Source organism: Balaenoptera acutorostrata, chromosome 14 (assembly GCF_949987535.1).
Source record: "Balaenoptera acutorostrata chromosome 14, mBalAcu1.1, whole genome shotgun sequence".
Lineage (NCBI taxonomy): Eukaryota > Metazoa > Chordata > Mammalia > Artiodactyla > Balaenopteridae > Balaenoptera > Balaenoptera acutorostrata.
The window spans coordinates 47,007,404-47,033,990 of record NC_080077.1 but is presented as its reverse complement, the minus strand read 5'-3'; the positions used below and the strand labels follow the sequence as shown (position 1 = coordinate 47,033,990).

Here is a 26,587-nt window from a genome sequence, read left to right as displayed (position 1 = left end):
ATGCTTTTATATCAAAGCTGGGGAAAATGGATAACAATATGTTTTGCTCTATACTAGAACATAAATATTCTTAACAATGCTAAGTGGGGAATGAATTAATATTAGAAGCCACAATATGTCTTACTTGATGCACTAAAAACAGCATATAAGTAATATTAAAATGACACTTGCTTTTTGAAGTAACTGATATATATATATATATATATATCATAGTAATACAATGGAGAGAGAGAGAGAGAGAGAGAGAGAGAGGGGGAGAGTGTGTGTGTGTGTGTGTGTGTGTGTGTGTGTGTGTGTGTGTGTTCGTTCTAGGGAAGAAGGTTGCATTTGCCTGGCACTGGGTATTTTTATTAAACCTAAACAACTGAAAAGAATATTGATGTCTTTCTAGTTTTATTTTATCTATGTAGTCCACTGGATCCATAGGAAAGATATATTCTTCTGCTCTCACACCACCTTGGATAAGTCATTTGAATTGACTTTCTCTATGGCTTAATTTTTCCATCTATAAAGTAAAATAATTATTATACAAAGACATCTTGAAGACAATGGAAATAATCCTTGAGGGAAGGCACCAAATAAGCCCCAAATTACTAGAGAATCATATCAATAATGTGTGACAATAATGTACTCTAGACATTCAATTCACTGTTTTAGAAGTCAATTTGGTAGAAAATACAACAGCTAAACTAATAAATTGGAATTCTGGAGGTAAATTAAATATCAGCGTTTTGCTAAATTTTCTTTACTCATCTAATTTTGCTACCATTCTGTAACTACAGTTGTTATTATTATTATTATTACTATTACTACTATGATACACAGTTAGAATTATTCTCTCAGGCATTTTTACAATATCATCTACTATCTCTTGGAAAGCAGCACTTCACTGTAGATTTTGCTAAAAGAAATGCTACATTGAGTAAAAGCAAGATCTTCCTTGAATCTAATGACATCTCAGACCATGAATATTGTATATAACATCCAGTGAACTCTATCCACTTTTATAAACTATAGAAGTTCCTAAACAGAATTTAATCTATTTTGTGCCGCTCTCTCCCGTATCTAGACATCACCTTCTTTTATGTCTTTCTTTGCACTCTCTCTGGCATTTGTTTCTTTCCTTCTAGTCCCATTGTTACTCTGTCCAGAACCTCGTCACCTTAGACCCAAATTATTGCAGTAGTTTCTTTGCTCTTGCTCTCTTTCCACCAAACCATCCTCCCTAGTCCTGCCAAATTAATCTTTTTTAAAGCACTATTTTAATTATGTCATTCCCCTGCTCAAAATTTTTCAATGACTCCCTATCACCCGGAGGCCAAAGGTCAGAGTCTTCAGCTAGAATCAAAGCCTTTGGCTATCTGGCCTGACCTCCTTTTCCAATCTTATCTTTTCCAGTTCCCCTGCACAAACCTTCAGGATAATAAATGTATTTGCTGCCTGGGCACCTCCACCACAAACACCGGCCCGGCCAGTGCCATCCATCCTCTCTGCCTAGCCAGTTGCCTTCCTTCGGAAAGGCTTTTTTTCCCCACTTCAACCCATAGTCAGCACCTCCAGCCATGAAATTGAAGCATTCATTTTTTGGTGTTTAACATCATGTATTTCACTGTTGCAATATTACTTAACTCAGTCTTTGTTGCTTAATAGTTATCATGTCTTTTCTCCCTAATTAATTTGTAAAGGTCTTTGAGGGCAAGGGTGTTTGAGTTCTTATTATCTGCCTATCTTCCTAGCACACACTTATAAAAATAGTTGGCAATCAATAGATATTTGTTTAATGGATGAATGCACAATGCTGCTCTAGGCTTCTTGTAAGATTAGGATGAAAGCTATCCAGTTGTGTTTGTAACTTCTAGTATTCCAGCACAGCAATTTATGTAAATGAGACAGTTTTCCTAAATTTAATACATGTTTCAATTCTTAAGTTCTTAGTGAAATTCTAGATTATAAAATATAAGCTGGGCACATTAGATAGTTAATGTTAACTCTGACTTTAATGTAAACATGAGCACTATTAGAAGAAACACAGACTAGTGCATATTCATTGAATTAGTGTTAATTTTCTGGAAGTTTCTTACTAACAGAAAGCTCAGTAATTTCTAAACAAAACTAAAATCATTCTGAGAATAAATTCAGAGTAAAAAGATAATGATGCAGCAGTCCACAACCTAAAATATAAATCAGACATATATTATATTTTAGCTTATAATAGTCTATAGAAAGATTATGAATTTTGGAACTTGGCAAGACCTGAGTTGGCAACTCGGTTCTGCTACTTACCAGGGGTGCTATCTTGAGTTAGTAACTCAATGTCTTGAACCTTAAATTTCTCACAAGGCAGATGGGAATATTAATATCCAATTCATTTGAAATAAAAGGAATCCAAATTGGAAAGGAAGAAGTCAAACTGTCACTGTTTGCAGATGACATAATACTACATATACAAAATCTTAAAGATGCCACCAAAAAACTGTTAGAACTAATAAATGAATTCAGTAAAGTAGAAAATTAATATAGAGAAATCTGTTGTATTTATACACATTAAAAATGAACTATCAGGGCTTCCCTGGTGGCGCAGTGGTTGAGAGTCTGCCTGCCAATGCAGAGAACGCGGGTTCGGGCCCTGGTCTGGGAGGATCCCGCATGCCGCGGAGCGGCTCGGCCCGTGAGCCACGGTTGCTGGGCCTGCGCGTCTGGAGCCTGTGCGCGGCAACGGGAGGCCGCGATGGTGAGAGGTCCGCGCACCGCGATGAGGAGTGGCCCCCGCTTGCCGCAGCTAGAGAAAGCCCTCGCACAGAAACGAAGACCCAACACAGCCATACATACATACATACATACATAAAAAGAATGTAAGCAGACAAGAATATCATTAAAAAAAAAAAAAAAAAAAATGAACTATCAGAAAGAGAAATTAAGAAAACAATCCTATTTACAATTACATCAAAAAGCGTGAAATATCTAGGAATGAATCTAACCAAAGAGGTATAAGACTTGTACTCTGGGGCTTCCCTGGTGGTGCAGTGGTTGAGAGTCTGCCTGCCAGTGCAGGGGGCACGGGTTCGAGCCCTGGTCTGGGAGGATCCCACATGCCACGGAGCAGCTAGGCCCGTGAGCCACAACTGCTGAGCCTGCGCGTCTGGAGCCTGTGCTCCGCAACAAGAGAGGCCACGACAGTGAGAGGCCCGCGCACCGCGATGAAGAGTGGCCCCCGCTCTCCGCAACTGGAGAAAGCCCTCGCACAGAAACGAAAACCCAACACAGCCATAAATAAATAAATAAATAAATTTATAAAAAAAAAAAAAAGACTTGTACTCTGAAAACTATAATACAATGATCAAAGAAGTTGAAGATGACACAAACAAATAGAAAGTTACCATGCTTATGGACTGGAAGAATTAATATTGTTAAAATGGCCATATTCCCCAAGGCAATCTATAGATTAAATGCAATCCCTATCAAAGTACTAAAGGCATTTTTCACAGAACTACAACAAATAATCCTAAATTTTGCATGGAAACACAAAAGACTCCAAATAGTCAAAGCAATCTTGAAAAAGAAGAACAAAGCTGGAGGTATCATGTGCCTTAATTTCAAACCATACTACAAAGCTACAGTAATCAAAACAGTGTGGTACTGGCACAAAAACAGCTGCATAGATCAATGGAACAGAATTGAGAGCCCAGAAATGAATCCATACTTCTATGGTCAATCAATCTGTGACAAAGGAGGCAAGAACAAACAATAGGGAAAAGACAGCCTCTTCAATAAATGGTATTGGGAAAACTGAATGGCTGCATGCAAAAGAATCAAACTGGATGACTTTCTCACACTATATACAAAAATAAACTCAAAATAGATTAAAAACTTAAATGTAAGACCTGAAACCATAAAACTCCTAGAAGAAAACATAGGCAGTACACTCTTTGACATTTGGTCTTAGAAATATTTCTTTTTTTTTAGATTTTTTTTTCCTCAGGCAAGGACAACAAAAGCAAAAATAAACAAATGAGACTACATCAAACTAAAAACCTTTCATACAACGAAGGAAACTATCAACAAAATGAAAGACAGCCTACTGAATGGGAGAAGATATTTGCAAATAATATATCTGTTAAGAGGTTAATATCCAAAATATACGAAGAACGCATACAACACAACATCAAAAAAACAACAACCCAATTAAAAATTGGGCAGAGAACCCAAATAGACATTTTTCCAAAGAAGACATACAGATGACCAACAGACACATGAAAAGACGACCAATATCACTAAACATCAGGGAAATGCAAATTAAAACCATTGAGATATCACCTCACACCTGTCAGAATGGCTATTACCAAAAAGACAACAAATAATAAGTGTTGGAGAGGATGTGGAGAAAAGGGAACATTTGTGCACTGTTGGTGGGAATGTAAATTGGTGCAGCCACTATGGAAAACAGTATGGAGGTTCCTCAAAAAATTAAAAACAGAACTGCCATACAATCCAGCAATTCCACTTCTGGATAGTTACCTGAAGAAAACAAAACCACTAATTCGAAAAGACATATGTACGCCAATATGCATGGCAGCATTATTTGCAAAGGCAAGATATGGAAGCAACTTAAGTGTCCATCAGCAATGAATGGATAAAGATGTTGTACACACACACACACACACACACACACAATGGAATATTACTCAGCAATTAAAGAAAGAAATCTTGCCATTTGCGATAACAATGGATGGACCTACAGGGTATTATGCTAAATAAAATGAGCCAGGCAGAGAAAGACAATCACCGTAAGATTTCACTTATATGTGGAATCTAAAAAACAAAACAAACAAACACAACAAAACAAAATGAAAACAGACTTTTAGATACACAGAAGAAACAGGGTTGCCAGAGTGGAAGGGGATGGAGGTGGGTGAAACAGGTGAAGGGGATTAAGAGGTACAAACCTCCAGTTATAAAATAAATAAGCCATGGGAATGTAATATACTGCATAAGCAATGTGGTCAATAATCTTATGATAATTTTGGGGACAGATGGTTACTAGACTTATTGTGATAATCATTTCATAATATATGCACATGTCAAATCACTACATAGTAAGCCTGAAATTAATACAACATTGAACATCAACTATATTTCAATTTAAAAAAACTTCAAAAGAATATCCACTTAATTGAAAAACCTGAGATGATTGAACTCTTTTGAGCTGGTTATTAGGATAATGAATTTAAAGCCCCTAGGGCACCTAGCCCAGTACACAGTCCAGCACATTAATAAATGGTAGCTATTATTATTGTTTTGTTTTCAGAATTTTTCTTTTTGACTCATTACCTCCTATCTATTATGGAGGTAACTGGCTTCCCTAATAGTTAAAGAGCATGAGTACAAAGTCTAAAAGATTTGGGCTTGAATTGTGGTGCTACCATTTACTAGTTTACTAATCTCTTTATTAACCTCTCTGAACTCCAATTGTATAAGGATATATGGGGAAAATAAAATCTCCTTGCAGGGACATCCTGAAGACTGAGAGATACCTATTTCAAAGTGTCTAGCATAGAGCAGGCCCTCTATGAATGTCAGATAATATAATTTATATAAGTCTCCTCTGAGATGGGTACCATCCTACTATGTGTTAAGGAACACATGTGTATGAATATTTTTTAAGTAATGGAGATAGAAACATTTTTCTCTGTTATATTCCAGTACTTTTCAGAAAAACATAATTTGGTATTATAAAAATTATTCTTATAAATAATATTCATATAGTGACTTACAGTTTACAAAATACTTTTATAACTTAGGACAAGACCTTAAAAGTATTCCCCAAATTAGCCATTTGTTGCTATATTATTGAAATCATTATCTTTGCAACCCCTTCTACCATCAAGATGCTTAATAATTAACAATAATGCTAAACTGCAAATATTAGGGAGGCTATTTCAAAAAAGTTAAATGTGTTATTGTCATAGGCCTATAGTTTTAGGAATACTTGACAGCTGAAATTGGCCAGATGAAACTGAACAATTGATGATAGCTTTTCCATATCAGCAGTAATCTTGGAAGCCTCTTCTAGGCAGGCTTTCACAAAAGACACTTATGAAAGTGGTTTCTTAATTTCTCTTTTACTTCTTGAATACTGTTCTAAGTGTCAGATAGGTTACCTGTTCTCATTCAGGTTAAAATACAATTTAAAAAAAATCTGGTAGGTGGTTTCTGGAACTTTGCATGTAAACAAAAGAGTAGAAAAAATGTGGGTAATTTTCTTAAATCTAAATGCATTAGGTCATATGCTGAGATTAATGATTTATTGTCTAAACTCAGTAGGAATGCAATTAAATGCTCAGAAATGGAAAGCACCTTACAGTTTTTTAAGACTGAGCTGTTTTTATTATCATAATAACCGAAGCACATGCTTAATAACTCATCAAATACATTGACTTCTCTTCAACATCTACAAGGTCAAAACCAGACATCAGGTACAACTTGAGTGCCATTAATTCCTCTGAAAAACTTTTGAAGAGATTGTTTCAAGAAGCAGCAGGCTGGATCCCACTGAGGCCTGTAGGATGTTTTAGGTCAGGGGTTCCCAAACCCTGGGCCACAGACCAGTACCTGTCCGTGGCCTGTTAGGAACTGGACCGCACAGCAGGAGGTGAGCAGTGGGCCAGCGAACAAAGCTTCATCTGTATTTACAGCTGCTCCCCATCTCTCACATTACCGCCTGAGCTCCGCCTTCTGTCAGATCAGCGGTGGCATTAGAGTCTCATAGGAGCACGAACCCTACTGTGAACTGCGCATGCCAGGGATCTAGGTTGCGCGCTCCTTATGAGACTCTAATGCCTGATGATCTGAGGTGGAGCTGAGGCAGTGATGCTAGCGCTGGGGAGCGGCTGCAAATACAGATTATCATTAGCAGAGAGGTTTGACTGCACAGAGACCATAATAAATCAGTTGCTTGCAGACTCATATCAAAACCCTATCAGTGGGCTTCCCTGGTGGTGCAGTGGTTGAGAGTCCGCCTGCCAATGCAGAGGACACGGGTTCGAGCCCTGGTCTGGGAGGATCCCACATGCCGTGGAGCAACTGGGCCCATGAGCCACAACTACTGAGCCTGCGCGTCTGGAGCCTGTGCTCCGCAACGAGAGGCCGCGATGGTGAGAGGCCCGCGCACCGCGATGAAGAGTGGCCCCCGCTTGCCGCAACTGGAGAAAGCCCTCGCACAGAAACGAAGACCCAACACAGCCATAAATAAATAAATTTTAAAAAAAAACAAAAAAAAAACCCTATCAGTGAGTGGCAAGTGACAATGAAGCTGCATCTGGTGGCAGGCTTTATAGTGGCAAGTGAGTTGATGTACTTCAATTGTACAGCTGCATCTGGTGGCAGGCTTTAAGTCAGAATCCGACACTTATTTTAGTCCATGCGTGGCCCGCCCATTATTTTATTTACCACTTCCATCCGAGCCTCTTTCCCGCACTGTGCACTTGTCTCAGTCACAGTTTTGGTAAGCCCACAAGCTAACCCTAGCCAAAAAGAGTAAAAAACAAACGTTGCTGGAGAGCTTCTTTGAAAAGGGGGAAAGACCCAATGATGAGACAGCAGAAGACTTTAAGACTGCCAACAAAAAGAAAGCTGCATTTAAAAGAAAATACCAAGAGTCCTACTTAAATTACAGGTTCATTGCAACAGGTGATTCACATTCTCCAAGCCCGCTTTGTATAATATGTGGCAACCGGCTATCCAATGAAGCCATGAAACCTTCAAAACTTTTGCGCCACACGGAGACCAAGCACCCTGCATTAAAAGACAAGACTTTGGAGTTTTTCAAAAGAAAAAAACGTGAACAGAAGCAATTACTGAAGGCCACCACTTCATCAAATGTGTCTGTACTGAGAGCATCATTCTTAGTGGCTAACCGCATTGCTAAAGCTAAGAAGCCCTTTACTATTGGTGAAGAGTTGATCCTGCCTGCTGCTAAGGACTTTTGCCGTGAACTTTTGGGAGAGGATGCTGTTCAAAAGGTGGCACGTGTTCCCTTTTTGGCCAGCACCATAACTAGACGAAATGATGAAATAGCAGAGGATATTGAGGCACAATTGTTAGAGAGGATTACTGAGTCACCATGGTACACAATCCAGGTTGACGAGTCTACCGATGTTGACAGCAAGGCAGCAATGCCTGTTTTTGTGCCATATATTTTTCAGGAGGATGTGCATGAGGATATGTTATGTGCACTTTTGTTGCCAACCAACACCACAGCTGCAGAGTTATTCAAGTCTTTGAATGATTACATATCAGGAAAACTGAATTGGTCATTTTGTGTCGGTATATGTGTGGACAGAGCGGCTGCCATGACGGGACAGCTTTCTGGTTTCACTACTCGGGTCAAAGAGGTCGTTTCTGAACGTGAGTCTATGCACTGTGTCATCCATAGAGAAATGCTGGCTAGCCAAAAAATGTCACCTGAACTTAACAACGTTTTGCAGGATGTGATTAAAATTATCAACCACATTAAAGTACATGCCCTTAACTCGCATCTGTTCACGCAGCTCTGTGAGGAGATGAACGCAGAGCACACACATATTTTATCTTACAAATAAAATATTTTGATCCTCCTGACAATGTCATGTGAGATGAGGAAACTGAGGCATGAAGAGGTTCTATGATGTGTCTGAGTCACTTGTAGTTAGTGTCAAAACGTAGTCCCTGCCTCATAACTCTGAATCGAGCCCTCACTTCATCGCCATTACTACTTCATCATTTGCTTGGTTGATTAGACTTGTGTTGGAAATTCTTTCTCACTAGCTTTGTGACTTTTACAATATGTTAGTTAAACTCTCTGAATTTTAGCTTCCTTGTTGGTAAAGGGGATATAATAATACCTATTTCATGGAGTTACTTTGAGAATTAAATAAAATGCTGTATGCAGAGTAAAAAACCTAGAATAAGGTAAGTGTTCAAACATGTTAGTTCTTCCACTCCTCTCTCTTGGGTATGCTTCACATAAGGTAGTTCCTCTAGGTCCACAGAGGACTTCTGAAGTTACTCTGTAATTCAGTGGTAGGCCAGGAGAGCAGAGCATATTTAAGTATTAGTAGGGTGACAAAATTCAACTTAATCAAGGATTTATCAATCATCTACTACATCCCAACACAGAGCTAAGTGCTACAGCACAAATGAAGTAGCAGCAGCCGAAGAATTTTGGCAGTGAGAAGAACAAGACTGTTGATAACTTTCTAGAAAATAGAGAGATTCCAAGAGGGGCTAGTCTGCCAAGTTTAATAGAGCTCTTTGTAAATTCTCCAAGATAACTTCAAATAAGATAAAACAATTTTAAAACTCATCAATTTTATGGTTTACTCTTAAGTAGCACATTCCACCAAACCCCAAAGTGTTATCTTTGTAGACAATGATACTGTGTCCAACCTACATTATTACATGGGGTGAGGGAGGGACCATGGAAGAGCCAGTCTCATAAGGAACCTAGAGACGAGTGGTTAAAAAATGTGTTAGGTATTTCTGCTTTGTTTCATTACTTGAATCACCTAGATTGTAAAACATCCTAGGGTAGGAATAGCCATCTTGTATTTTCTTCATCTTTCTCCTTCAGTGCCTGGGACTAGAAATACTTGTTGAGTCAAATTTGGTTTAAACCATAAGAATAGAGAAGAATAAATTTCATTATGATCAATATGAACTAGTCACTAGGCACCTGTGTGAGACAGCGTGGGGAGTGAAACAGCCCAGGGTTTAGGATCAGACACTTTGGTTCTCATTCTGTCTCTTCTCTCCATCTTAGGCAGTAACCTGATTGCTCAGGGTCACAGGGTTCCAGTTTTTAGAATGGGAATTATGCCATCTATCTTCTAGTATTATTGAGAAATTAAATGAGATTAACTATTATTGTATATACAGTAACAAATAAGTAATGATTTTTGAGTGTTTGAAATGTATTAGACACTATTCTAAGCTCTTTTTCTTTATTAGCTCACTGAAATTTTACAACTTAAGGAAATGGGTGTATTACTATTATTCCTATTTTGGAGATGAGAAGATGAAGACATAGAAAGTTTTGTAGGTTTTTTTTTAGTAAATTTATATATTTTATTTTTGGCTGCGTTGGGTCTTTGTTGCTGCTCACGGGCTTTTCTCTGGTTGTGGCGAGCGGGGCCTACTCTTCGTTGCAGTGCATGGGCTTCTCATTGCTGTGGCTTCTCTTGTTGTGGAGCACGGGCTCTAGGCATGTGGGCTTCAGTAGTTGTGGCACGCAGGCTCAGTAGTTGTGGCACACAGGCTTAGTTGCTCCGCAGCACGTGGGATCTTCCCGGGCCAGGGATCAAACCCGTGTCCCCTGCATTGGCAGGCAGATTCATAACCACTGCGCCACCAGGGAAGCCCCATAGAAAGTTTTTTAAAAAACCTTGCCAAGGTCACACAGCTAGTAGTTGGCTGGGCAGCAACTCAAACTCAGGCAGCCTTGCTCTAGAGTCTGTGTTCTTGACCACGCCCCTTTGTTGCCTCGCTCCATCATGGTAGCTCTTTTCAAGCCCATTTCCCCTGGTCCTGGACTCTGATACAAAAATGCAACAGATCCTGCCTCTTCAGAAATAAACAGCTACACTGAGGACACAGGATAGACGCATGAAGAGAGAAACAACCATACATGATAGAAGTGGTCAAATGCCAGAGGAGAGGTATGACTACAAGCCCTACACACATTTGAAAGGAAGGAATGAATTGGGATGGGGAATCAGCAAGATGTTGTCATGTACGTGAAACCTGACTTAGGTCTCGGAGGAAAAACAGAACTAAAACCAGCAGAGAGGATTTGGGAAAGTTGTTTCAGATAGTGGGACAGCAAAGACAAAGGCCTTCTGTGCTCAGGAAACAAGATTCAGTGCCAGTGGGAAATGTTTCTATATGGGAACGCTGAGATTACAGAATCAGGAGGCAGTTTAAAGTCATTCTGTAGAATGTTTTAAAAGCCCACAGAGGAGAGAGGACCTCCTGCTGGAGAGCCGCCCTGCATTTCTGAGTAGCTGTGTGCATATGTGCGTGCCTCCAAGTCCTGCCAAGTAGGGCTTTCAAAAGGCTGATGAGCCGGCAGGTGTATAACATGAATGGGAAAGCTAGATAATGGATTGCAGGAACACACAGAAGTCTTTGGTACACATACCTACATTCAGACACCTCCAGTTATTCCAGCGATGATTATCTGCTTGGTGGATGTTCCATGGCCTCTCCGCATCTACTGCTGTCCTTTTGGCTTGTCCCCTGCTCTGTTAGCACCTGCGGGTAGAGACAGAGGCAAAGTGATCTTCCCATTAGTCTTTTTTTTTTCTCTCCACTCCTCAGTATCTGTGGTTAAAAACTTGTGTTGGAAGAAGCATATTAGGTATGATCAGAACATTTCTTTTTTTTTTTTTAAAGTACTTCTAGTCTTTTTATTAAACAATTTGTTGATGAAGGACAGAGCTCACATTTGAGCCTAACCCTGAAATATGTAATTGCTAATTCCCTTTGATCAGAGATGGACTTGTAAATTGGGGGCTACCCACATGTACTTTCACGTAATGTTCTTGTTTCTGATCTGGCTGCTGAGGATTTTAGGTTGAGAGTGGTTAAATGTACTCTTTTAAAAAATGCTGGGCTTCCCTGGTGGCGCAGTGGTTGAGAATCTGCCTGCTAATGCAGGGGACACGGGTTCGAGCCCTGGTCTGGGAAGATCCCACATGCCACGGAGCAGCTGGGCCCGTGAGCCACAATTGCTGAGCCTGCGCGTCTGGAGCCTGTGCCCCGCGACGGGAGGGGCCGCGATAGAGAAAGGCCCGCGCACCGCGATGAAGAGCGGTCCCCGCACCGCGATGAAGAGTGGCCCCCGCTTGCTGCAACTGGAGAAAGCCCTCGCACGAACCGAAGACCCAACACAGCCAATAAATAAATAAATAAATAAATAAATAAATAAAAGAAAAATCCTTTCATTGCCTTTCCAGGCTTGCAATTAAAAAAAAAAAAAAAAAAAAAAAAAAAAAAAAAAAAAAAAATGCTATATATTGACCTTTTTACAACCATATGATGATTATCCATCAATCATTCTTACCTTTGTTACTACTTGAATATATTAAGCAATTGCTGCTTCTTCCTAAGTTGAATATAGATTACTAGGAGACCTGAGTAATTCTCTAGCTGCAGAGTACATGTATGGCTCTAAAACAAAAAGTGTTGTATTGGAAAGATGAAAAAAGAAATTGATGGGAAAATGAAAAAAAAATTTCAACGTAACAGATTTGCAATGCCAAGCTCCTTTTTAAAAAGTAATATTTCATTGTCATTTCAGGCTATTATTAAGAATGCGTATGAAGTCTAAATAGACTGTAGGAGCCCAGTCCTAATACATCATTAACACTAATATGTATTTGATAATAGTAGACATAAAGATTATTCAGTCCAAAATAGCCAGAATGTCCATCTTTCACTTGGGTCCACTGGATGCAAATATATTTAGAGTGCAAATCACACATACACACACACACACACACACACACACACACACACACACCTCTTTCAAGAAAAGGCAAGTCTTTTTAAAATTTTATATATACTTGGCTAATAGCCAGCTACCAAATCTATTGTATTTCTTCTCTGATTAACATGCTTTCTTTCATTATTTCCAGTTCTTCCATTTGAATCCTTGTCAACACTTCCCCTCACAACCCCAATATTGCCCAAATAGTTTTAGAGAAGCCGGAGAATGAGTAAAGTTCATTCAGTTATTTCAGGACATGGCACACGTCAATAGTATCCACTTATTAGCCAGAAAACTGGCTCCATTGCTCAGAGAACTTCTTGGCATGTTCATACACCTGCTGAGACCTCAATATAAAATAAAACAAAACAAAGCCTCAACTACTCTGTTTCTCAATTTGTTTTGATAAACCAGAATTATTTCTAAAGTTCCCAAATAAACAGAAATCATTATAATTATGAATAATTAACATGCTAAACTCAAGAGGGCACTCAACATTCATTACACTGTAGAATTCGTCCCCTAAGGGTAGTACCTTCAATTAGTTCAGTTTTTACAACAGAAGGAAAATGTGACAATCAGTAATTGCAGATACTCAGTACAAGGAACAAAACAAGCTAACTTGCCTTTAAATCACCCTCTTTCAGCCAGCAGAGGCCCTGCTCTCTTTTAGATTCTTAACATTTGTGCTACTTCCAGAACACAGAAAAGCAATAGATAATAGAAAAACACACTGCCTTCAAAGATGTAAGTAGATGCACTTCAGCTTTATCAGCTATTCTAATAGAGCAGGTTAAAGTAGAAGGTAAGATATAGCAATAAATGGTTTTAAAACAGAATCTTTTAAAAGACGTTTTATAAAATATATCAACATATTTATTCACTCAATTTACAAACATTTATTAAGCACTTACAATGTGTCAGGGTAAATGTGCTAAATGATAGTTACATTGTAGTATAAGAACTAGCCAATGTGGAGAAAAGGGAACCGTAGTAAACTGTTGGTGAAATGTAAACTGGTGTAGTCATTATGGAAAACAGTATGGAGGTTCCTCAAAAAATTAAAACTAGAACTACCATACGATCCAGCAATTCCATTCCTGGACATATATCTGAAGAAACAAAAACACTAATTCCAAAAGATATATGCACCCTAATGTTTATAGCAGCATTATTTACAGTAGCCAAGATGTGAAAGCAACCTAAGTGTCCCATAAGCAGATGAATGGATAAAGAAGGTGTGGTATACATACACACACAGGAATATTACTCAACCATAAAAAAGAATGAAAATTTGCCATTTGCAACAACATGGATGGACCTGGAGGGCATTATGCTTAGTGAAATAAGTCAGAGAAAGACATGATATCACTTATATGTGAAATCTAAAAAACAGAACAAATGAATGAATATAACAAAACAGACACAGACTCACAGACATGGAGAAAAAACTAATGGTTACTAGTGGGAAGAAGGATAAGATAGGGGTAGGAGATTAAGAGGTACAAATTATGATGTATAAAATAAATAAGATACAAGGATATATTATAGCAAAGAGAATATAGCCAATATTTTATAATAACTTTAAATGGAGTATAATCTAAAAAATATTGAATCACTGTGTTGTATAACTGAAACTAATATATTATAAATCAACTATAATTTAATTAAAAAAATAGACTGAAACATAAGAAAAAGAACAAGCCAATGATTTCTTTAAATAAATACACATTTTTATATACAAATTTGAATATAGCAACACATTTGTATATTCTTACAAATATAAAGTTTGAAGTATATTTATAAAATGAAGCTATTCAGTGTTATTCCTCAAATTCAACTGCAATTGAAATTGCAGTACATCATTTTAATTAAAAAAATTAAATCACAAAATTATTTAGATTTTCTTCTTCCTCAGAGTCTCCTCTATAAAAATTATAAAAAATTTCAACCAAAATATATCCATTTTCTTTTGCAGTAATAAACGCTATTACAATTATTAGGGGTTTTCTTAGGCACTTACAGAACTAAAATATAAGTCAAGTTGAAAATGGTTTAGCAAATAGTAACTACAGTTGTGTATGCAAGTAGACATTTTTGTTCCGATTCAATATCAAATTGACAACCATGACCCAAGAAAGGGTTATCTTTTATTAGCAGCCACTTTGGGGAGATACATTTTATCTTCCATTGAAGTAGAGGAAAGAACTCATTAGATATGTGGTACAAGTGGTTTCAGAGTGATAAATCTCGTTACCAATTCCACTTTTAATGATTAGTTGCCCGAGTCTTGTATTTAATTAAAATGGTTATTTTAAATGCTTATATTTAATTTAAACATAATTAGCTAAACCTCAATGTTACTGCCTCATCCATTTTGAAATTAATTTATAAAATAGCTAAAAAAGTGCTGTAAGATTTTAATATTAAAATAAATCACGATCAGTTTGTATCTTTTGTTTGTTTCAGTTGTGAACCCACAGTGAGCCGTTTATATTAGGTATGACTGCAGGGTCTCTGGCATGGCTAACATGTAGTAGAATCAAATATTGATATGCCATTGATGTTTCCTTTATACATATGACATATACTTTAACCTCCTAGGCAAAAATAGTCTATAGACAGGATATGATTATTTAAACTTTAAAGGGATCTAAATATAAATTAATTTTGGCCTTAGTACATTTAGAAGGAACCACTGTTTTTAGCAGATGGTTCATAAGCGTGTAACAATCAGTGTAACAAAACTTCCTTTGTGTCAGTCTGATAATACATTCTGATTTTAACTTCTATTTAAACAGACAACATGATATATATATATATATATATATATATATATATATATATATATATATATAAACTTAATTAAAAGGTGAAGGTAACACATTTGGCTTGCCTATTAGTAACTAAAATCTGTTCTTCCCAATATTAATATCTTTTCATACCAATATATGCTGAATTTTCTAATATTTTATTAAAACCTGGGCCTTCTACTCTCCAATGAATGCTTATAGTTGGAGGAATCTGTTTCTACCATTCTCTGACATTAGCTCAAACCATCTGCACCCTTCTCGCCCCCCGCCCCGACCCTTTAGGAATTTTAATTCAGAACATAAAATCTGACTCAGCTTACACATCAAGTGAAGCTGTGTAGAATATTTCTCCTCTTTTCACACTAGTACTATTATGTGGCATTCCAGGATGCCTTCAAGCTGTACTGTATCTCAATTACCTCAAATGCCAAGTGCTTTTGTTTCTTTCAGTCCTTCTCCCTGGTTCCCTAAACAATGAACAAGATATTATTACTCAGGAGCTAGACTTAGGCGCATTCTCTGCAAAGAATGTAGGTAATATATACTAATATCCCTCCTGTTTAGATAAGACAATATGAGATTGTGATCAAATCCAATTATGTATTGATTTACCATTTACCATTTCAACTATCAACCATTATCTTAACTCCAAACATCCTCAGAAAGTCCAAAGGATTGTAACTGTCTCAAAGTAATCACAATGGAGAGGGACTATTTGAGAACCAGGAAGGTACATCTGCTTTGTTCATCTTGCTCAGGCCTTTAAATACCATCTGTTTTCCATTCTTTTCTGGCTACCATCTTCCCCTAGGCTAAAAGATTTTTAAATGACTGGGGAAAAAAAAAAAACTTGAGAAACTAGTTTGAGATTTTAATTCAGCATTTCATCTGCCAGACAGTGAAATGCAGTTAGCCGCAGCAAGTGTTCCTAATAGATAAGGGAATTGTTGCTTCACATATAATTACATTGAGTCTAACGGTAGACATAGCCAACCATATCATCTTCATACTATTAGAAGTGCTAGTAAGTCTGAAAAGAATCCATTTTGAGGAGGGTCAGAGCTACTTTTATTTTACTTCAAACCAGGGTTATCATGGAATAAAACTGATAGTTCTTTTGGAGGAAAAATTTTTGGTATATAAGAAAAAAGTATTAAAGAGTAAATGAAACTGACTGTTGTGACTGGCAGTAAGTTCAGGCATTTTGTGCGCTTTTGTGTTTGCTTTGGAATGTTAAACAGGTTGGGTTCTTTTAGAAAGAAAACATTTTATTCAGAACATTTTCCCATGAAAGCCCTCTTTGACAAAGTGTCATTTTTTGATATATTAGTACATGTCTGCCCACATTTTATATTCAAAAAAGGCAAGCAATGTTTTAACAACTTTTGACAAGCATGGGGAATTAAACTACCACAGAATCGACTCTCAGTGTAATACTATAGACTGTTATATTTTCTATTTCTGTACTTCTTCATGGCAGGACACAACATTTTAATTATATAAATTTCTGGTTGAAGAAAGAGACATTGAAGATGAGTAATTAGAATAGGAAACGTCAATTCATCAATAAAGTATGTTTTAAGCATAGAATTCTGAACTTTGTTGAGAAACAGAGCTACAGATATAGCATGCAGTGAAATATAAATAAGTAGCAGGAGATAAGTCAAAGAATTTTCTAGAAAATTAGCCAGGAAATCTCAAGAAATTTAACTACTTCTTCATTATACTTACAAGTTACCTACTAAATTACAAATTTCAAAACCAAACCATCCTTCATGTTTTGGCAGTGCAGGCTCTGCCTATTGGAACCTCACTTGGATACACACAGGTACCTCCAGTCAGCAAACTGCTTCCAATCCTGTGTCCCTCTGACTGTGACCCTGCAGGACAGGGTCCCGGCTGCTCTCCAGCCTCATCTGTCTCCACCCCACCCTGCCTTTGCTCACTCATTCACCCAGACCTTCTTCCAATTCCTTGACTACGTCAGGTTCTTGCTCCTCTGCCTAGATCACTTGGCTAATTTCTCCTCTTCTTTTCAATCTCAGCTTGGATGTCACTTCCCTCAGGAAGATCTCTCTGACAGTTTTCTCTCTAGGTGTCCTTTCTCTAGAGCCTGTAGAACCCCGTTCTCTCCAATCCAAGTCCCTGTCATATAGTGATGCCATTGTCTCTTTATTTGCAGACTGTAAGCTCCATGAAGGCTAAGACCATGTCTACCTTATTTACTGTTAAATATCTACTTCTTAGACAGGTGCTTGGAATATTCTCGATGCTCTCGAACACTCTGTTAAGCAGGCTAGTGAATCATCTGAGTGAAAAGTTCATATATAACCAATAACTTATTTTCCTTTTGGTGACAATACAAACTATTAAATATAACCACTTTTACCAGATATATTAACTTATTTGAGTTGGCAGTGTTAATGTTATTGCTCCCATTTGATTATTTGATTTAGCTGGAACAAGTTTCACATTTTAGTTCAAGAGCTTTCTCATACCACCTTCCTCTATAAAGAAAGTGCAACGTGGTTAATAGCCATTGAAGGATGTTAAGCACTGAAATGCCATTCTTGGATTTGAGTTTAAGATACAGACTTCTAATGGCAAAACCAGGGTAGATTGAAAAGGGGGAGAAAATATTTATGGAGATTAATGTATAATATCTGAAAGAGCTGAAGGTCTTTCTTTACTATCACTCTGTTAGTATAATCTGATAACTTTTAGGGAGACGCTACAACTGGGAAAAAAAAAAGAAGAAAATTTGAGACCAATACCCATTAGTGAGTAGGGAAGTGGAGTTGGAGAAGAGGGCATCTTACGAATATTGTTATCAGATAATCAAGAGCTGTAATAATCGTTATACTCTTTTTTTTCTTATTAGTTATCCATTTTATATGTATTAGTGTATACATGTCAATCCCAATCACCCAATTCATCACACCACAACCCCCACCCCCCACCGCTTTCCCCCCTTGGTGTCCATACGTTTGTTCTCTACATCTGTGTCTATATTTCTGCCCTGCAAACCGGTTCATCTGTACCATTTTCTAGGTTCCACATATATGCGTTAATATACGATATTTGTTTTTCTCTTTCTGACGTACTTCACTCTGTATGACAGTCTCTAGATCCATCCACGTCTCTACAAATGACCAAATTTCGTTCCTTTTTATGGCTGAGTAATATTCCATTGTATATATGTACCACATCTTCTTTATCCATTCGTCTGTTGATGGGCATTTAGGTTGCTTCCATGACCTGGCTATTGTAAATAGTGCTGCAATGAACATTGGGGTGCATGTGTCTTTTTGAATTATGGTTTTCTCTGACTATATGCCCAGTAGTGGGATTGCTGGGTCACATGGTAATTCTATTTTTAGTTCTTTAAGGAACCTCCATACTGCTCTCCATAGTGGCTGTATCAATTTACATTCCCACCAACAGTGCAAGAGGGTTCCCTTTTCTCCACACCCTCTCCAGCATTTGTTGTTTGTAGATTTTCTGATGATGCCCATTCTAACAGGAGTGAGGTGATAACCTCATTGCAGTTTTGATTTGCATTTCTCTAATAATTAGTGATGTTGAGCAGCTTTTCATGTGCTTCTTGGCCATCTGTATGTCTTCTTTGGAGAAATGTCTATTTAGGTCTTCTGCCCATTTTTGGATTGGGCTGTTTGTTTCTTTAATATTGAGCTGCATGAGCTGTTTATATATTTTGGAGATTAATCCTTTGTCCGATGATTCATTTGCAAATACCTTCTCCCATTCTGAGGGTTGTCTTTTCGTCTTGTTTATGGTTTCCTTTCCTGTACAAAAGCTTTTAAGTTTCATTAGGTCCCATTTGTTTATTTTTGTTTTTATTTCCAATACTCTAGGAGGTGGATCAAAAAAGATCTTGCTGTGATTTATGTCAAAGAGTGTTCTTCCTATGTTTTCCTCTAAGAGTTTTATAGTGCCTGGCCTTACATTTAGGTCTCTAATCCATTTTGAGTTTATTTTTGTGTATGGTGTTAGGCAGTGCTCTAATTTCATTCTTTTAGATGTAGCTGTCCAGTTTTCCCAGCACCACTTATTAAAGAGACTGTCTTTTCTCCATTGTATATCCTTGTCTCCTTTGTCATAGATTAGTTGACCATAGGTGCATGGGTTTATCTCTGGGCTTTCTATCCTGTTCCATTGATCTATGTTTCTGTTTTTGTGCCAGTACCATATTCCCTTGATTACTGTAGCTTTGTAGTATAGTCTGAAGTCAGGGAGTCTGATTCCTCCAGCTCCGTTTTTTTCCCTCAAGACTGCTTTGGCTATTCGGGGTCTTTTGTGTCTCCATACAAATTTTACCTTTTTTTGTTCTAGTTCTGTAAAAAATGCCATTGGTAATTTAATAGGGATTGCACTGAATCTGTAGATTGCTTTGGGTAGTATAGTCATTTTCACAATATTGATTCTTCCAATCCAAGAACATGGTATATCTCTCCATCTGTTGGTATCATCTTTAATTATCTTATACTTTTCTGCATACAGGTCTTTTGTCTCCCTAGGTAGGTTTATTCCTAGGTATTTTATTCTTTTTGTTGCAATGGTAAATGGGAGTGTTTCCTTAATTTCCCTCTCAGATTTTTCATCATTAGTGTGTAGGAATGCAAGAGATTTCTGTGCAGTAATTTTGTATACTGCAACTTTACCAAATTCATTGATTAGCTCTAGTAGTTTTCTGGCGGCATCTTTAGGATTCTCTATGTATAGTATCATGTCATCTGCAAACAGTGACAGTTTTACTTCTTCTTTTCCAATTTGTATTCCTTTTATTTCTTTTTCTTCTCTGATTGCTGTGGCTAAAACTTCCAAAACTATGTTGAATAATAGTGGTGAGAGTAGACATCCTTGTCTTGTTCCTGATCTTAGAGGAAATGCTTTCAGGTTTTCACCATTGAGAATGATGTTTGCTGTGGGTTTGTCATATATGGCCTTTATTATGTTGAAGTAGGTTCCCTCTATGCCCACTTTCTGGCGACTTTTTATCATAAATGGGTGTTGAATTTTGTCAAAAGCTTTTTCTGCATCTATTGAGATGATCATATGGTTTTTATTCTTCAATTTGTTAATATGGTGTATCACATTGATTGATTTGCGTATATTGAAGAGACCTTGCATCTCTGGGATAAATTCCACTTGATCGTGGTGTATGATTCTTTTAATGTGTTGTTGGATTCTGTTAGCTAGTATGTTGTTGAGGATTTTTGCATCTATATTCATGTGTGATATTGGTCTGTAATTTTCTTTTTTTGTAGTATCTTTGTCTGGTTTTGGTATCAGGGTGATGGTGGCCTCATAGAATGAGTTTGGGAGTATTCCTTCCTCTACAATTTTTTGGAAGAGTTTGAAAAGGATGGGTGTTAGCTTTTCTCTAAATGTTTCATAGAATTCACCTGTGAAGCCATCTGGTCCTGGACTTTTGTTTGTTGGAAGATTTTTAATCACAGTTTCAATGTCATTACTTGTGATTGGTCTGTTCATATTTTGTATTTCTTCCTGGTTCAGTCTTGGAAGGTTATACCTTTCTAAGAATTTGTCCATTTCTTCCAGGTTGTCCATTTTATTGGCATAGAGTTGCTTGTAGTTGTCTCTTAGGATGCTTTGTATTTCTGCGGTGTCTGTTGTAACTTCTCCTTTTTCATTTCTAATTTTATTGATTTGAGTGCTCTCCCTCTTTTTCTTGATGAGTCTGGCTAATGGTTTATCAATTTTGTTTATCTTCTCAAAGAACCAGCTTTTAGTTTTATTGACCTTTGCTATTGTTTTCTTTGTTTCTATTTCATTTATTTCTGCTCTGATCTTTATGATTTCTTTCCTTCTGCTAACTTTGGGTTTTGTTTGTTCTGCTTTCTCTAGTTCCTTTAGGTGTAAGGTTAGATTGTTTATTTGAGATTTTTCTTGTTTCTTGAGGTAGGCTTGTATAACTATAAACTTCCCTGTTAGAATTGCTTTTGCTGCATCCCATAGGTTTTGGATCATCCTGTTTTCATTGTCATTTGTCTCTAGGTATTTTTTGATTTCCTCTTTGATTTCTTCAGTGATCTCTTGGTTATTTAGTAACATATTCTTTAGCCTCCATGTGTTTGTGTATTTTATGTTTTTTCCCCTGTAATTCATTTCTAATCTCATAGCATTTTGGTCAGAAAAGATGCTTGATATGATTTCAATTTTCTTAAATTTACTGAGGCTTGATTTGTGACTCAGGATATGATCTATCCTGGAGAATGTTCTGTGCACACTTGAGAAGAAAGTGTAATCTGCTGTTTTTGGATGGAATGTCCTATAAATATCAATTAAATCTATCTGGTCTATTGTGTCATTTAAAGCTTCTGTTTCCTTATTTATTTTCATTTTGGATGATCTGTCCACTGGTGTAAGTGAGGTGTTAAAGTCCCCCACTATTACTGTGTCACTGTCAATTTCCTCTTTTATAGCTGTTAGCAGTTGCCTTATGTATTGAGGTGCTCCTATGTTGGGTGCATATATATTTATAATTGTTATATCTTCTTCTTGGATTGATCCCTTGATCATTATGTAGTGTCCTTCCTTGTCTCTTGTAACATTCTTTATTTTAAAGTCTATTTTATCTGATATGAGTATTGCTACTTCAGCTTTCCTTTGATTTCCATTTGCATGGAATATCTTTTTCCATCCCCTCACTTTAAGTCTGAATGTGTCCCTAGGTCTGAAGTGGGTCTCTTGTAGACAGCATATAGATGGGTCTTGTTTTTGTATCCATTCAGCAAGCCTGTGTCTTTTGGTTGGAGCATTTAATCCATTTACATTTAAGGTAATTATCGATATGTATGTTCCTATTACAATTTTCTTAATTTTTTGGTTTTGTTTTTGTAGGTCCTTTTCTTCTCTTGTGTTTCCCACTTAGAGAAGTTCCTTTAGCATTTGTTGTAGAGCTGGTTTGGTGGTGCTATATTCTCTTAGCTTTTGCTTGTCTGTAAAGCTTTTGATTTCTCCATCAAATCTGAATGAGAGCCTTGCTGGGTAGAATAATCTTGGTTGTAGTTTTTTCCCTTTCATCACTTTAAATATATCATGCCACTCCCTTCTGGCTTGTAGAGTTTCTGCTGAGAAATCAGCTGTTAACCTTATGGGAGTTCCCTTGTATGTTATTTGTCATTTTTCCCTTGTTGCTTTCAATAATTTTCCTTTGTCTTTAATTTTTGCCAATTTGATTACTATGTGTCTCGGCTTGTTTCTCCTTGGGTTTATCCTGTATGGGGTTCTCTGCGCTTCCTGGACTTGGGTGGCTATTTCCTTTCCCATGTTAGGGAAGTTTTTGACTATCATCTCTTCAAATATTTTCTCGGGTCCTTTCTCTCTCTCTTCTCCTTCTCGGACCCCTATAATGCGAATGTTATTGCGTTTAATGTTGTCCCAGAGGTCTCTTAGGCTGTCTTCATTTCTTTTCATTCTTTTTTCTTTAGTCTGTTCCACAGCAGTGAATTCCACCATTCTGTCTTCCACGTCACTTATCTGTTCTTCTGCCTCAGTTATTCTGCTATTCATTCCTTTTAGTGTAGTTTTCATTTCAGTTATTGTATTGTTCATCACTGTTTTGTTTTTTTTTTTTAATTCTTCTATGTCTTTATTAAACATTTCTTGCATCTTCTCGGTCTATGCCTCCATTCTTTTTCCGAGGTCCTGGATCATCCTCACTACCATTATTCTGAATTCTTTTTCTGGAAGATTGCCTATCTCAACTTCATTTAGTTGTTTTTCTGGGGTTTTATCTTGTTCCTTCATCTGGTACATAGTCCTCTGCCTTTTCATCTTGTCTATCTTTCTGTGAATGTGGTTTTTCTTCCACAGGCTGCAGGATTGTAGTTCTTCTTGCTTCTACTGTCTGCCCTGTCATGGATGAGGCTATCCAAGAGGCTTGAGCAAGTTTCCTGATGGGAGGGACTGGTGGTCGGTTGAGCTGGCTGTTGCTCTGGTGGGCAGAGCTCAGTAAAACTTTAATCCGCTTGTCTGCTGATGGGTGGGGCTTGGTTCCCTCCCTGTTGGTTGTTTGGCCTGAGGTGACCCAACACTGGAGCCTACCTGGGCTCTTTGGTGGGGCTAATGGCGGAGTCTGGGAGGGCTCACACAAGGAGTACTTTCCAGAACTTCTGCTGCCAGTGTCTTTGTCCCTTGATGAGCCACAGCTGCCCCCCGCCTCCACAGGAGACCCTCCAACACCAGCAGGTAGGTCTGGTTCAGTCTCCTATGGGGTCACTGCTCCTTCCCCTGGGTACCGATGCACACACTACTTTGTGTGTGCCCTCCAAGAATGGAGTCTCTGTTTCCCCCAGTCCTGCTGAAGTCCTGCAATCAAATCCCACTAGCCTTCAAAGTCTGATTCTCCAGGAATTCCTCCTCCCTTTGCCAGACCCCCAGGTTGGGAAGCCTGATGTGGGGCTCAGAACCTTCACTCCAGTGGGTGGACTTCTGCGGTATAAGTGTTCTTTAGTTTGTGAGTCACCCACCCAGCAGTTATGGGATTTGATTTTGCTGTGATAGCACCCCTCCTACCATCTCATTGCAGCTTCTCCTTTGTCTTTGCATGTGAGGTATCTTTTTTGGTGAGTTCCAGTGTCTTCCTGTTGATGACTGTTCAGAAGTTAGTTGTGAGTCCAGTGTTCTTGAAAGAGGGAGTGAGAGCATGTCCTTCTACTCCCCCATCTTGAACCAATCTGCCCAATCTATATACTCTTGAAAGACCTTAAATCTAATGAAGCAGCTGTGGATAACTAAATTATGATTATGACAAATTCAGGGAATTGGTTCAGAATTCCTTGCATCCGATATGCAAACAAGTAATCAAAGTGGAATTATATTAGCTCACCTCCTCAGACCACTTCTGAAATACAGGAGGCATTTATTAAGAATACTCAAAACAACAGCATGACATAACTGTTTCCATATTTCACAAATGCCTTTGGCTAAGCGGGAGGGTGGTTGAAGTTGGGTTGGGGAGGGTGGGTATGAGGGGAAGGACACAGAAGGAAGAGAAGGAGCTACTTGGAAAGAGATCAGTGGAGCTCTTCTTTTAAAAATTGCCATAGCAGAACTCTCCTTAAGTCAAGATTAAAAATGTGATGAGCTTATGGAATGTTATCGTCCACAGCAAAAGTAATATAAAAATAATTTTTATTCCCACATAAATTACTTAACACAGCAGCCACTGGTTTTATAGACTAATGCTGGAACTGATGGTCCATTACGTATAAGAGATTCTTTCTCTGTATTTTCTTAGTCTTAGGCTTTCAGTATTTCTTCATCTCTTTAGTAAACTCTTCTTAGAAATATATTGAAATAGTTAACCAGAAACACACATAGAGTTGTTTCTACTGGCTCTCTTCTGGGCTTCCTGGGGCCATTATGTGGGTGGTGGCGGAAAATAATCTCAAACACAATAATAATGATGAATAAATTAAAACACGGTGTATATAGCCCCCATCAAAGAAACACATTTGTTTTACTGAACTGTATTTTCATCTCAAAGACTGTTCACCCGATCATCACCTCATTCCAAAATGCTTCTTTATAGCAATTCTCATTTCAAAAGGGTTCTTCAAATTGATTCTGAGGAATTTCAGTTCTTCACATTGTTTTCTGGCTCTATGCTTTTTTTTTTTTTATCAGATCAGCAGAAACAATGTGAAAATACCTGCCACAGTAATTTCAAATGTTTACCATCTACCAAATTATACATAAACGATCTATGGCTGCAATGCGGTCCTTGAGCGAAGAACTTTTTCAGGAAAGACCAACAAATGCTGTTGAAAATATAAATGGATATGTTGCAAGAAGAAGACACTTGTAGCATTTGTGGAAACTTAAGAGTTTTTGTTTTTATTTTTAATCAGAACCGAGAGAACATTTCTGAAAGAACTAGTCTTGCTTTTCACAAGAGTCTTGCATTCACACAGAGTGTTATATATATACACACTCGCCTCCTCCTCACAGGGGTAGACATCACTCAACTCAATGCTACAGGGCTGCAACTGGCAATGGAGTCCGATGGGCAGCAAAGCATTTACTGGATGCACACGCAGGGTAAAATGATAAAACATCTATGCCCCCACCCCAGGCCAACCCCCCAAAACAAAGAAAGGTATAATCGTTGAACATGTATAGGTTTTTAAAAAAGCACAGAGAAAGGCTCTGGGCTATAAATCTATTTGTATGTCCTACATACCAATTCTGTTCTGTGGTCTTAACTTACATGCTAGTCACTCTTAGGGACTGCTGCGCTCCACGAGGATTCTATTGTGCAGCCAGAGCTGAGAATCCTGCTCTAAAGCCTCTTCTGCTCTGTGATTTAGTGACAAACTCCCTTCCCATTTCTCGTTTCAGTCACCTGTGCACATCTGCATTTCCCTCACAACCAAGGAGGCCTTTCACCAGGGCTTGAAAGTTTTGGTATATTTTCCTACTCCATTCCCCTTCTGTCCTCAGAACTGGAATGTAGTTTGAATGTGAAGTATTACCGATTTTAGCATTCAGATTCAAGGAAGTAAGTATGTATCAAAATAATGTTTACATTTATCATCTAAAAGAATAACACTCGAAGTAAGCCTTTTGCATGGGGTTGCAATTTTATAGGAAATAAGATGGTATAAAAAGAAATGGAAAAACATATCCTTTTATTTTTTTAAGTTCAGTGTCTTTCAGACTTAAACCTATGGGAACATAATGACACAGTATTATAAACACTCCAATATTTCTAAAGGTTTGACATTTTTAAAGAGTGTGTATAATATTCAGGTGGGGCTCAAATGGATCTAACCACCCCAGCTGCTCTTTTGTAAAGCAGCATGTTCTACGGTAGCGCAGCTAAGGGCAGCAATATCCAACCCTCAAAAGGCAATAAAAAACACTCTTAAATGCACCTTATTTCTAAACTATGGTGGCATATTACAGCACTCTTTGTCAGCACTTTATTGGTTTCACAAGAATAAAAACAAACACTGAGGTCTTTACTCTGAAATCCATTTCTAGAATTTATTTTACTAACAAAGGCCTTAGTCCTGTGAGAGGTGTTCTAGTTATAAAAGAAGAATCTCTCTTGGTAAAGCTTATTTGCTGTTTGAAAGGCTGTATTTGTTTGACATTCTTAATTTATAAATGTGCTTTAAAAGCAACAAACTCTGTAAAATCATGCTTTTCCATGATCCATATGATAAACCAAAAGAAGGAAATTTACTGAAATAAGAAT

The 26,587-nt window shown here is 37.7% G+C and overlaps 1 protein-coding gene across 4 annotated transcripts in view; it reads right to left on the bottom strand.

Annotated features, from left to right (window-relative positions):
• Nucleotides 1–26,587, bottom strand: part of HS3ST5 (heparan sulfate-glucosamine 3-sulfotransferase 5) — a 283,807-nt gene that overhangs the window by 102,735 nt on the left and 154,485 nt on the right. For 3 of the 4 annotated variants that reach the window (XM_057528256.1, XM_057528257.1, XM_007190729.2), the window contains one exon: nucleotides 11,174–11,286. The gene's annotated coding sequence lies outside the window, so the exon portion shown is untranslated. The remainder of the gene's footprint in view (nucleotides 1–11,173; nucleotides 11,287–26,587) is intronic. The other variant, XM_057528258.1, reaches the window with a different exon arrangement.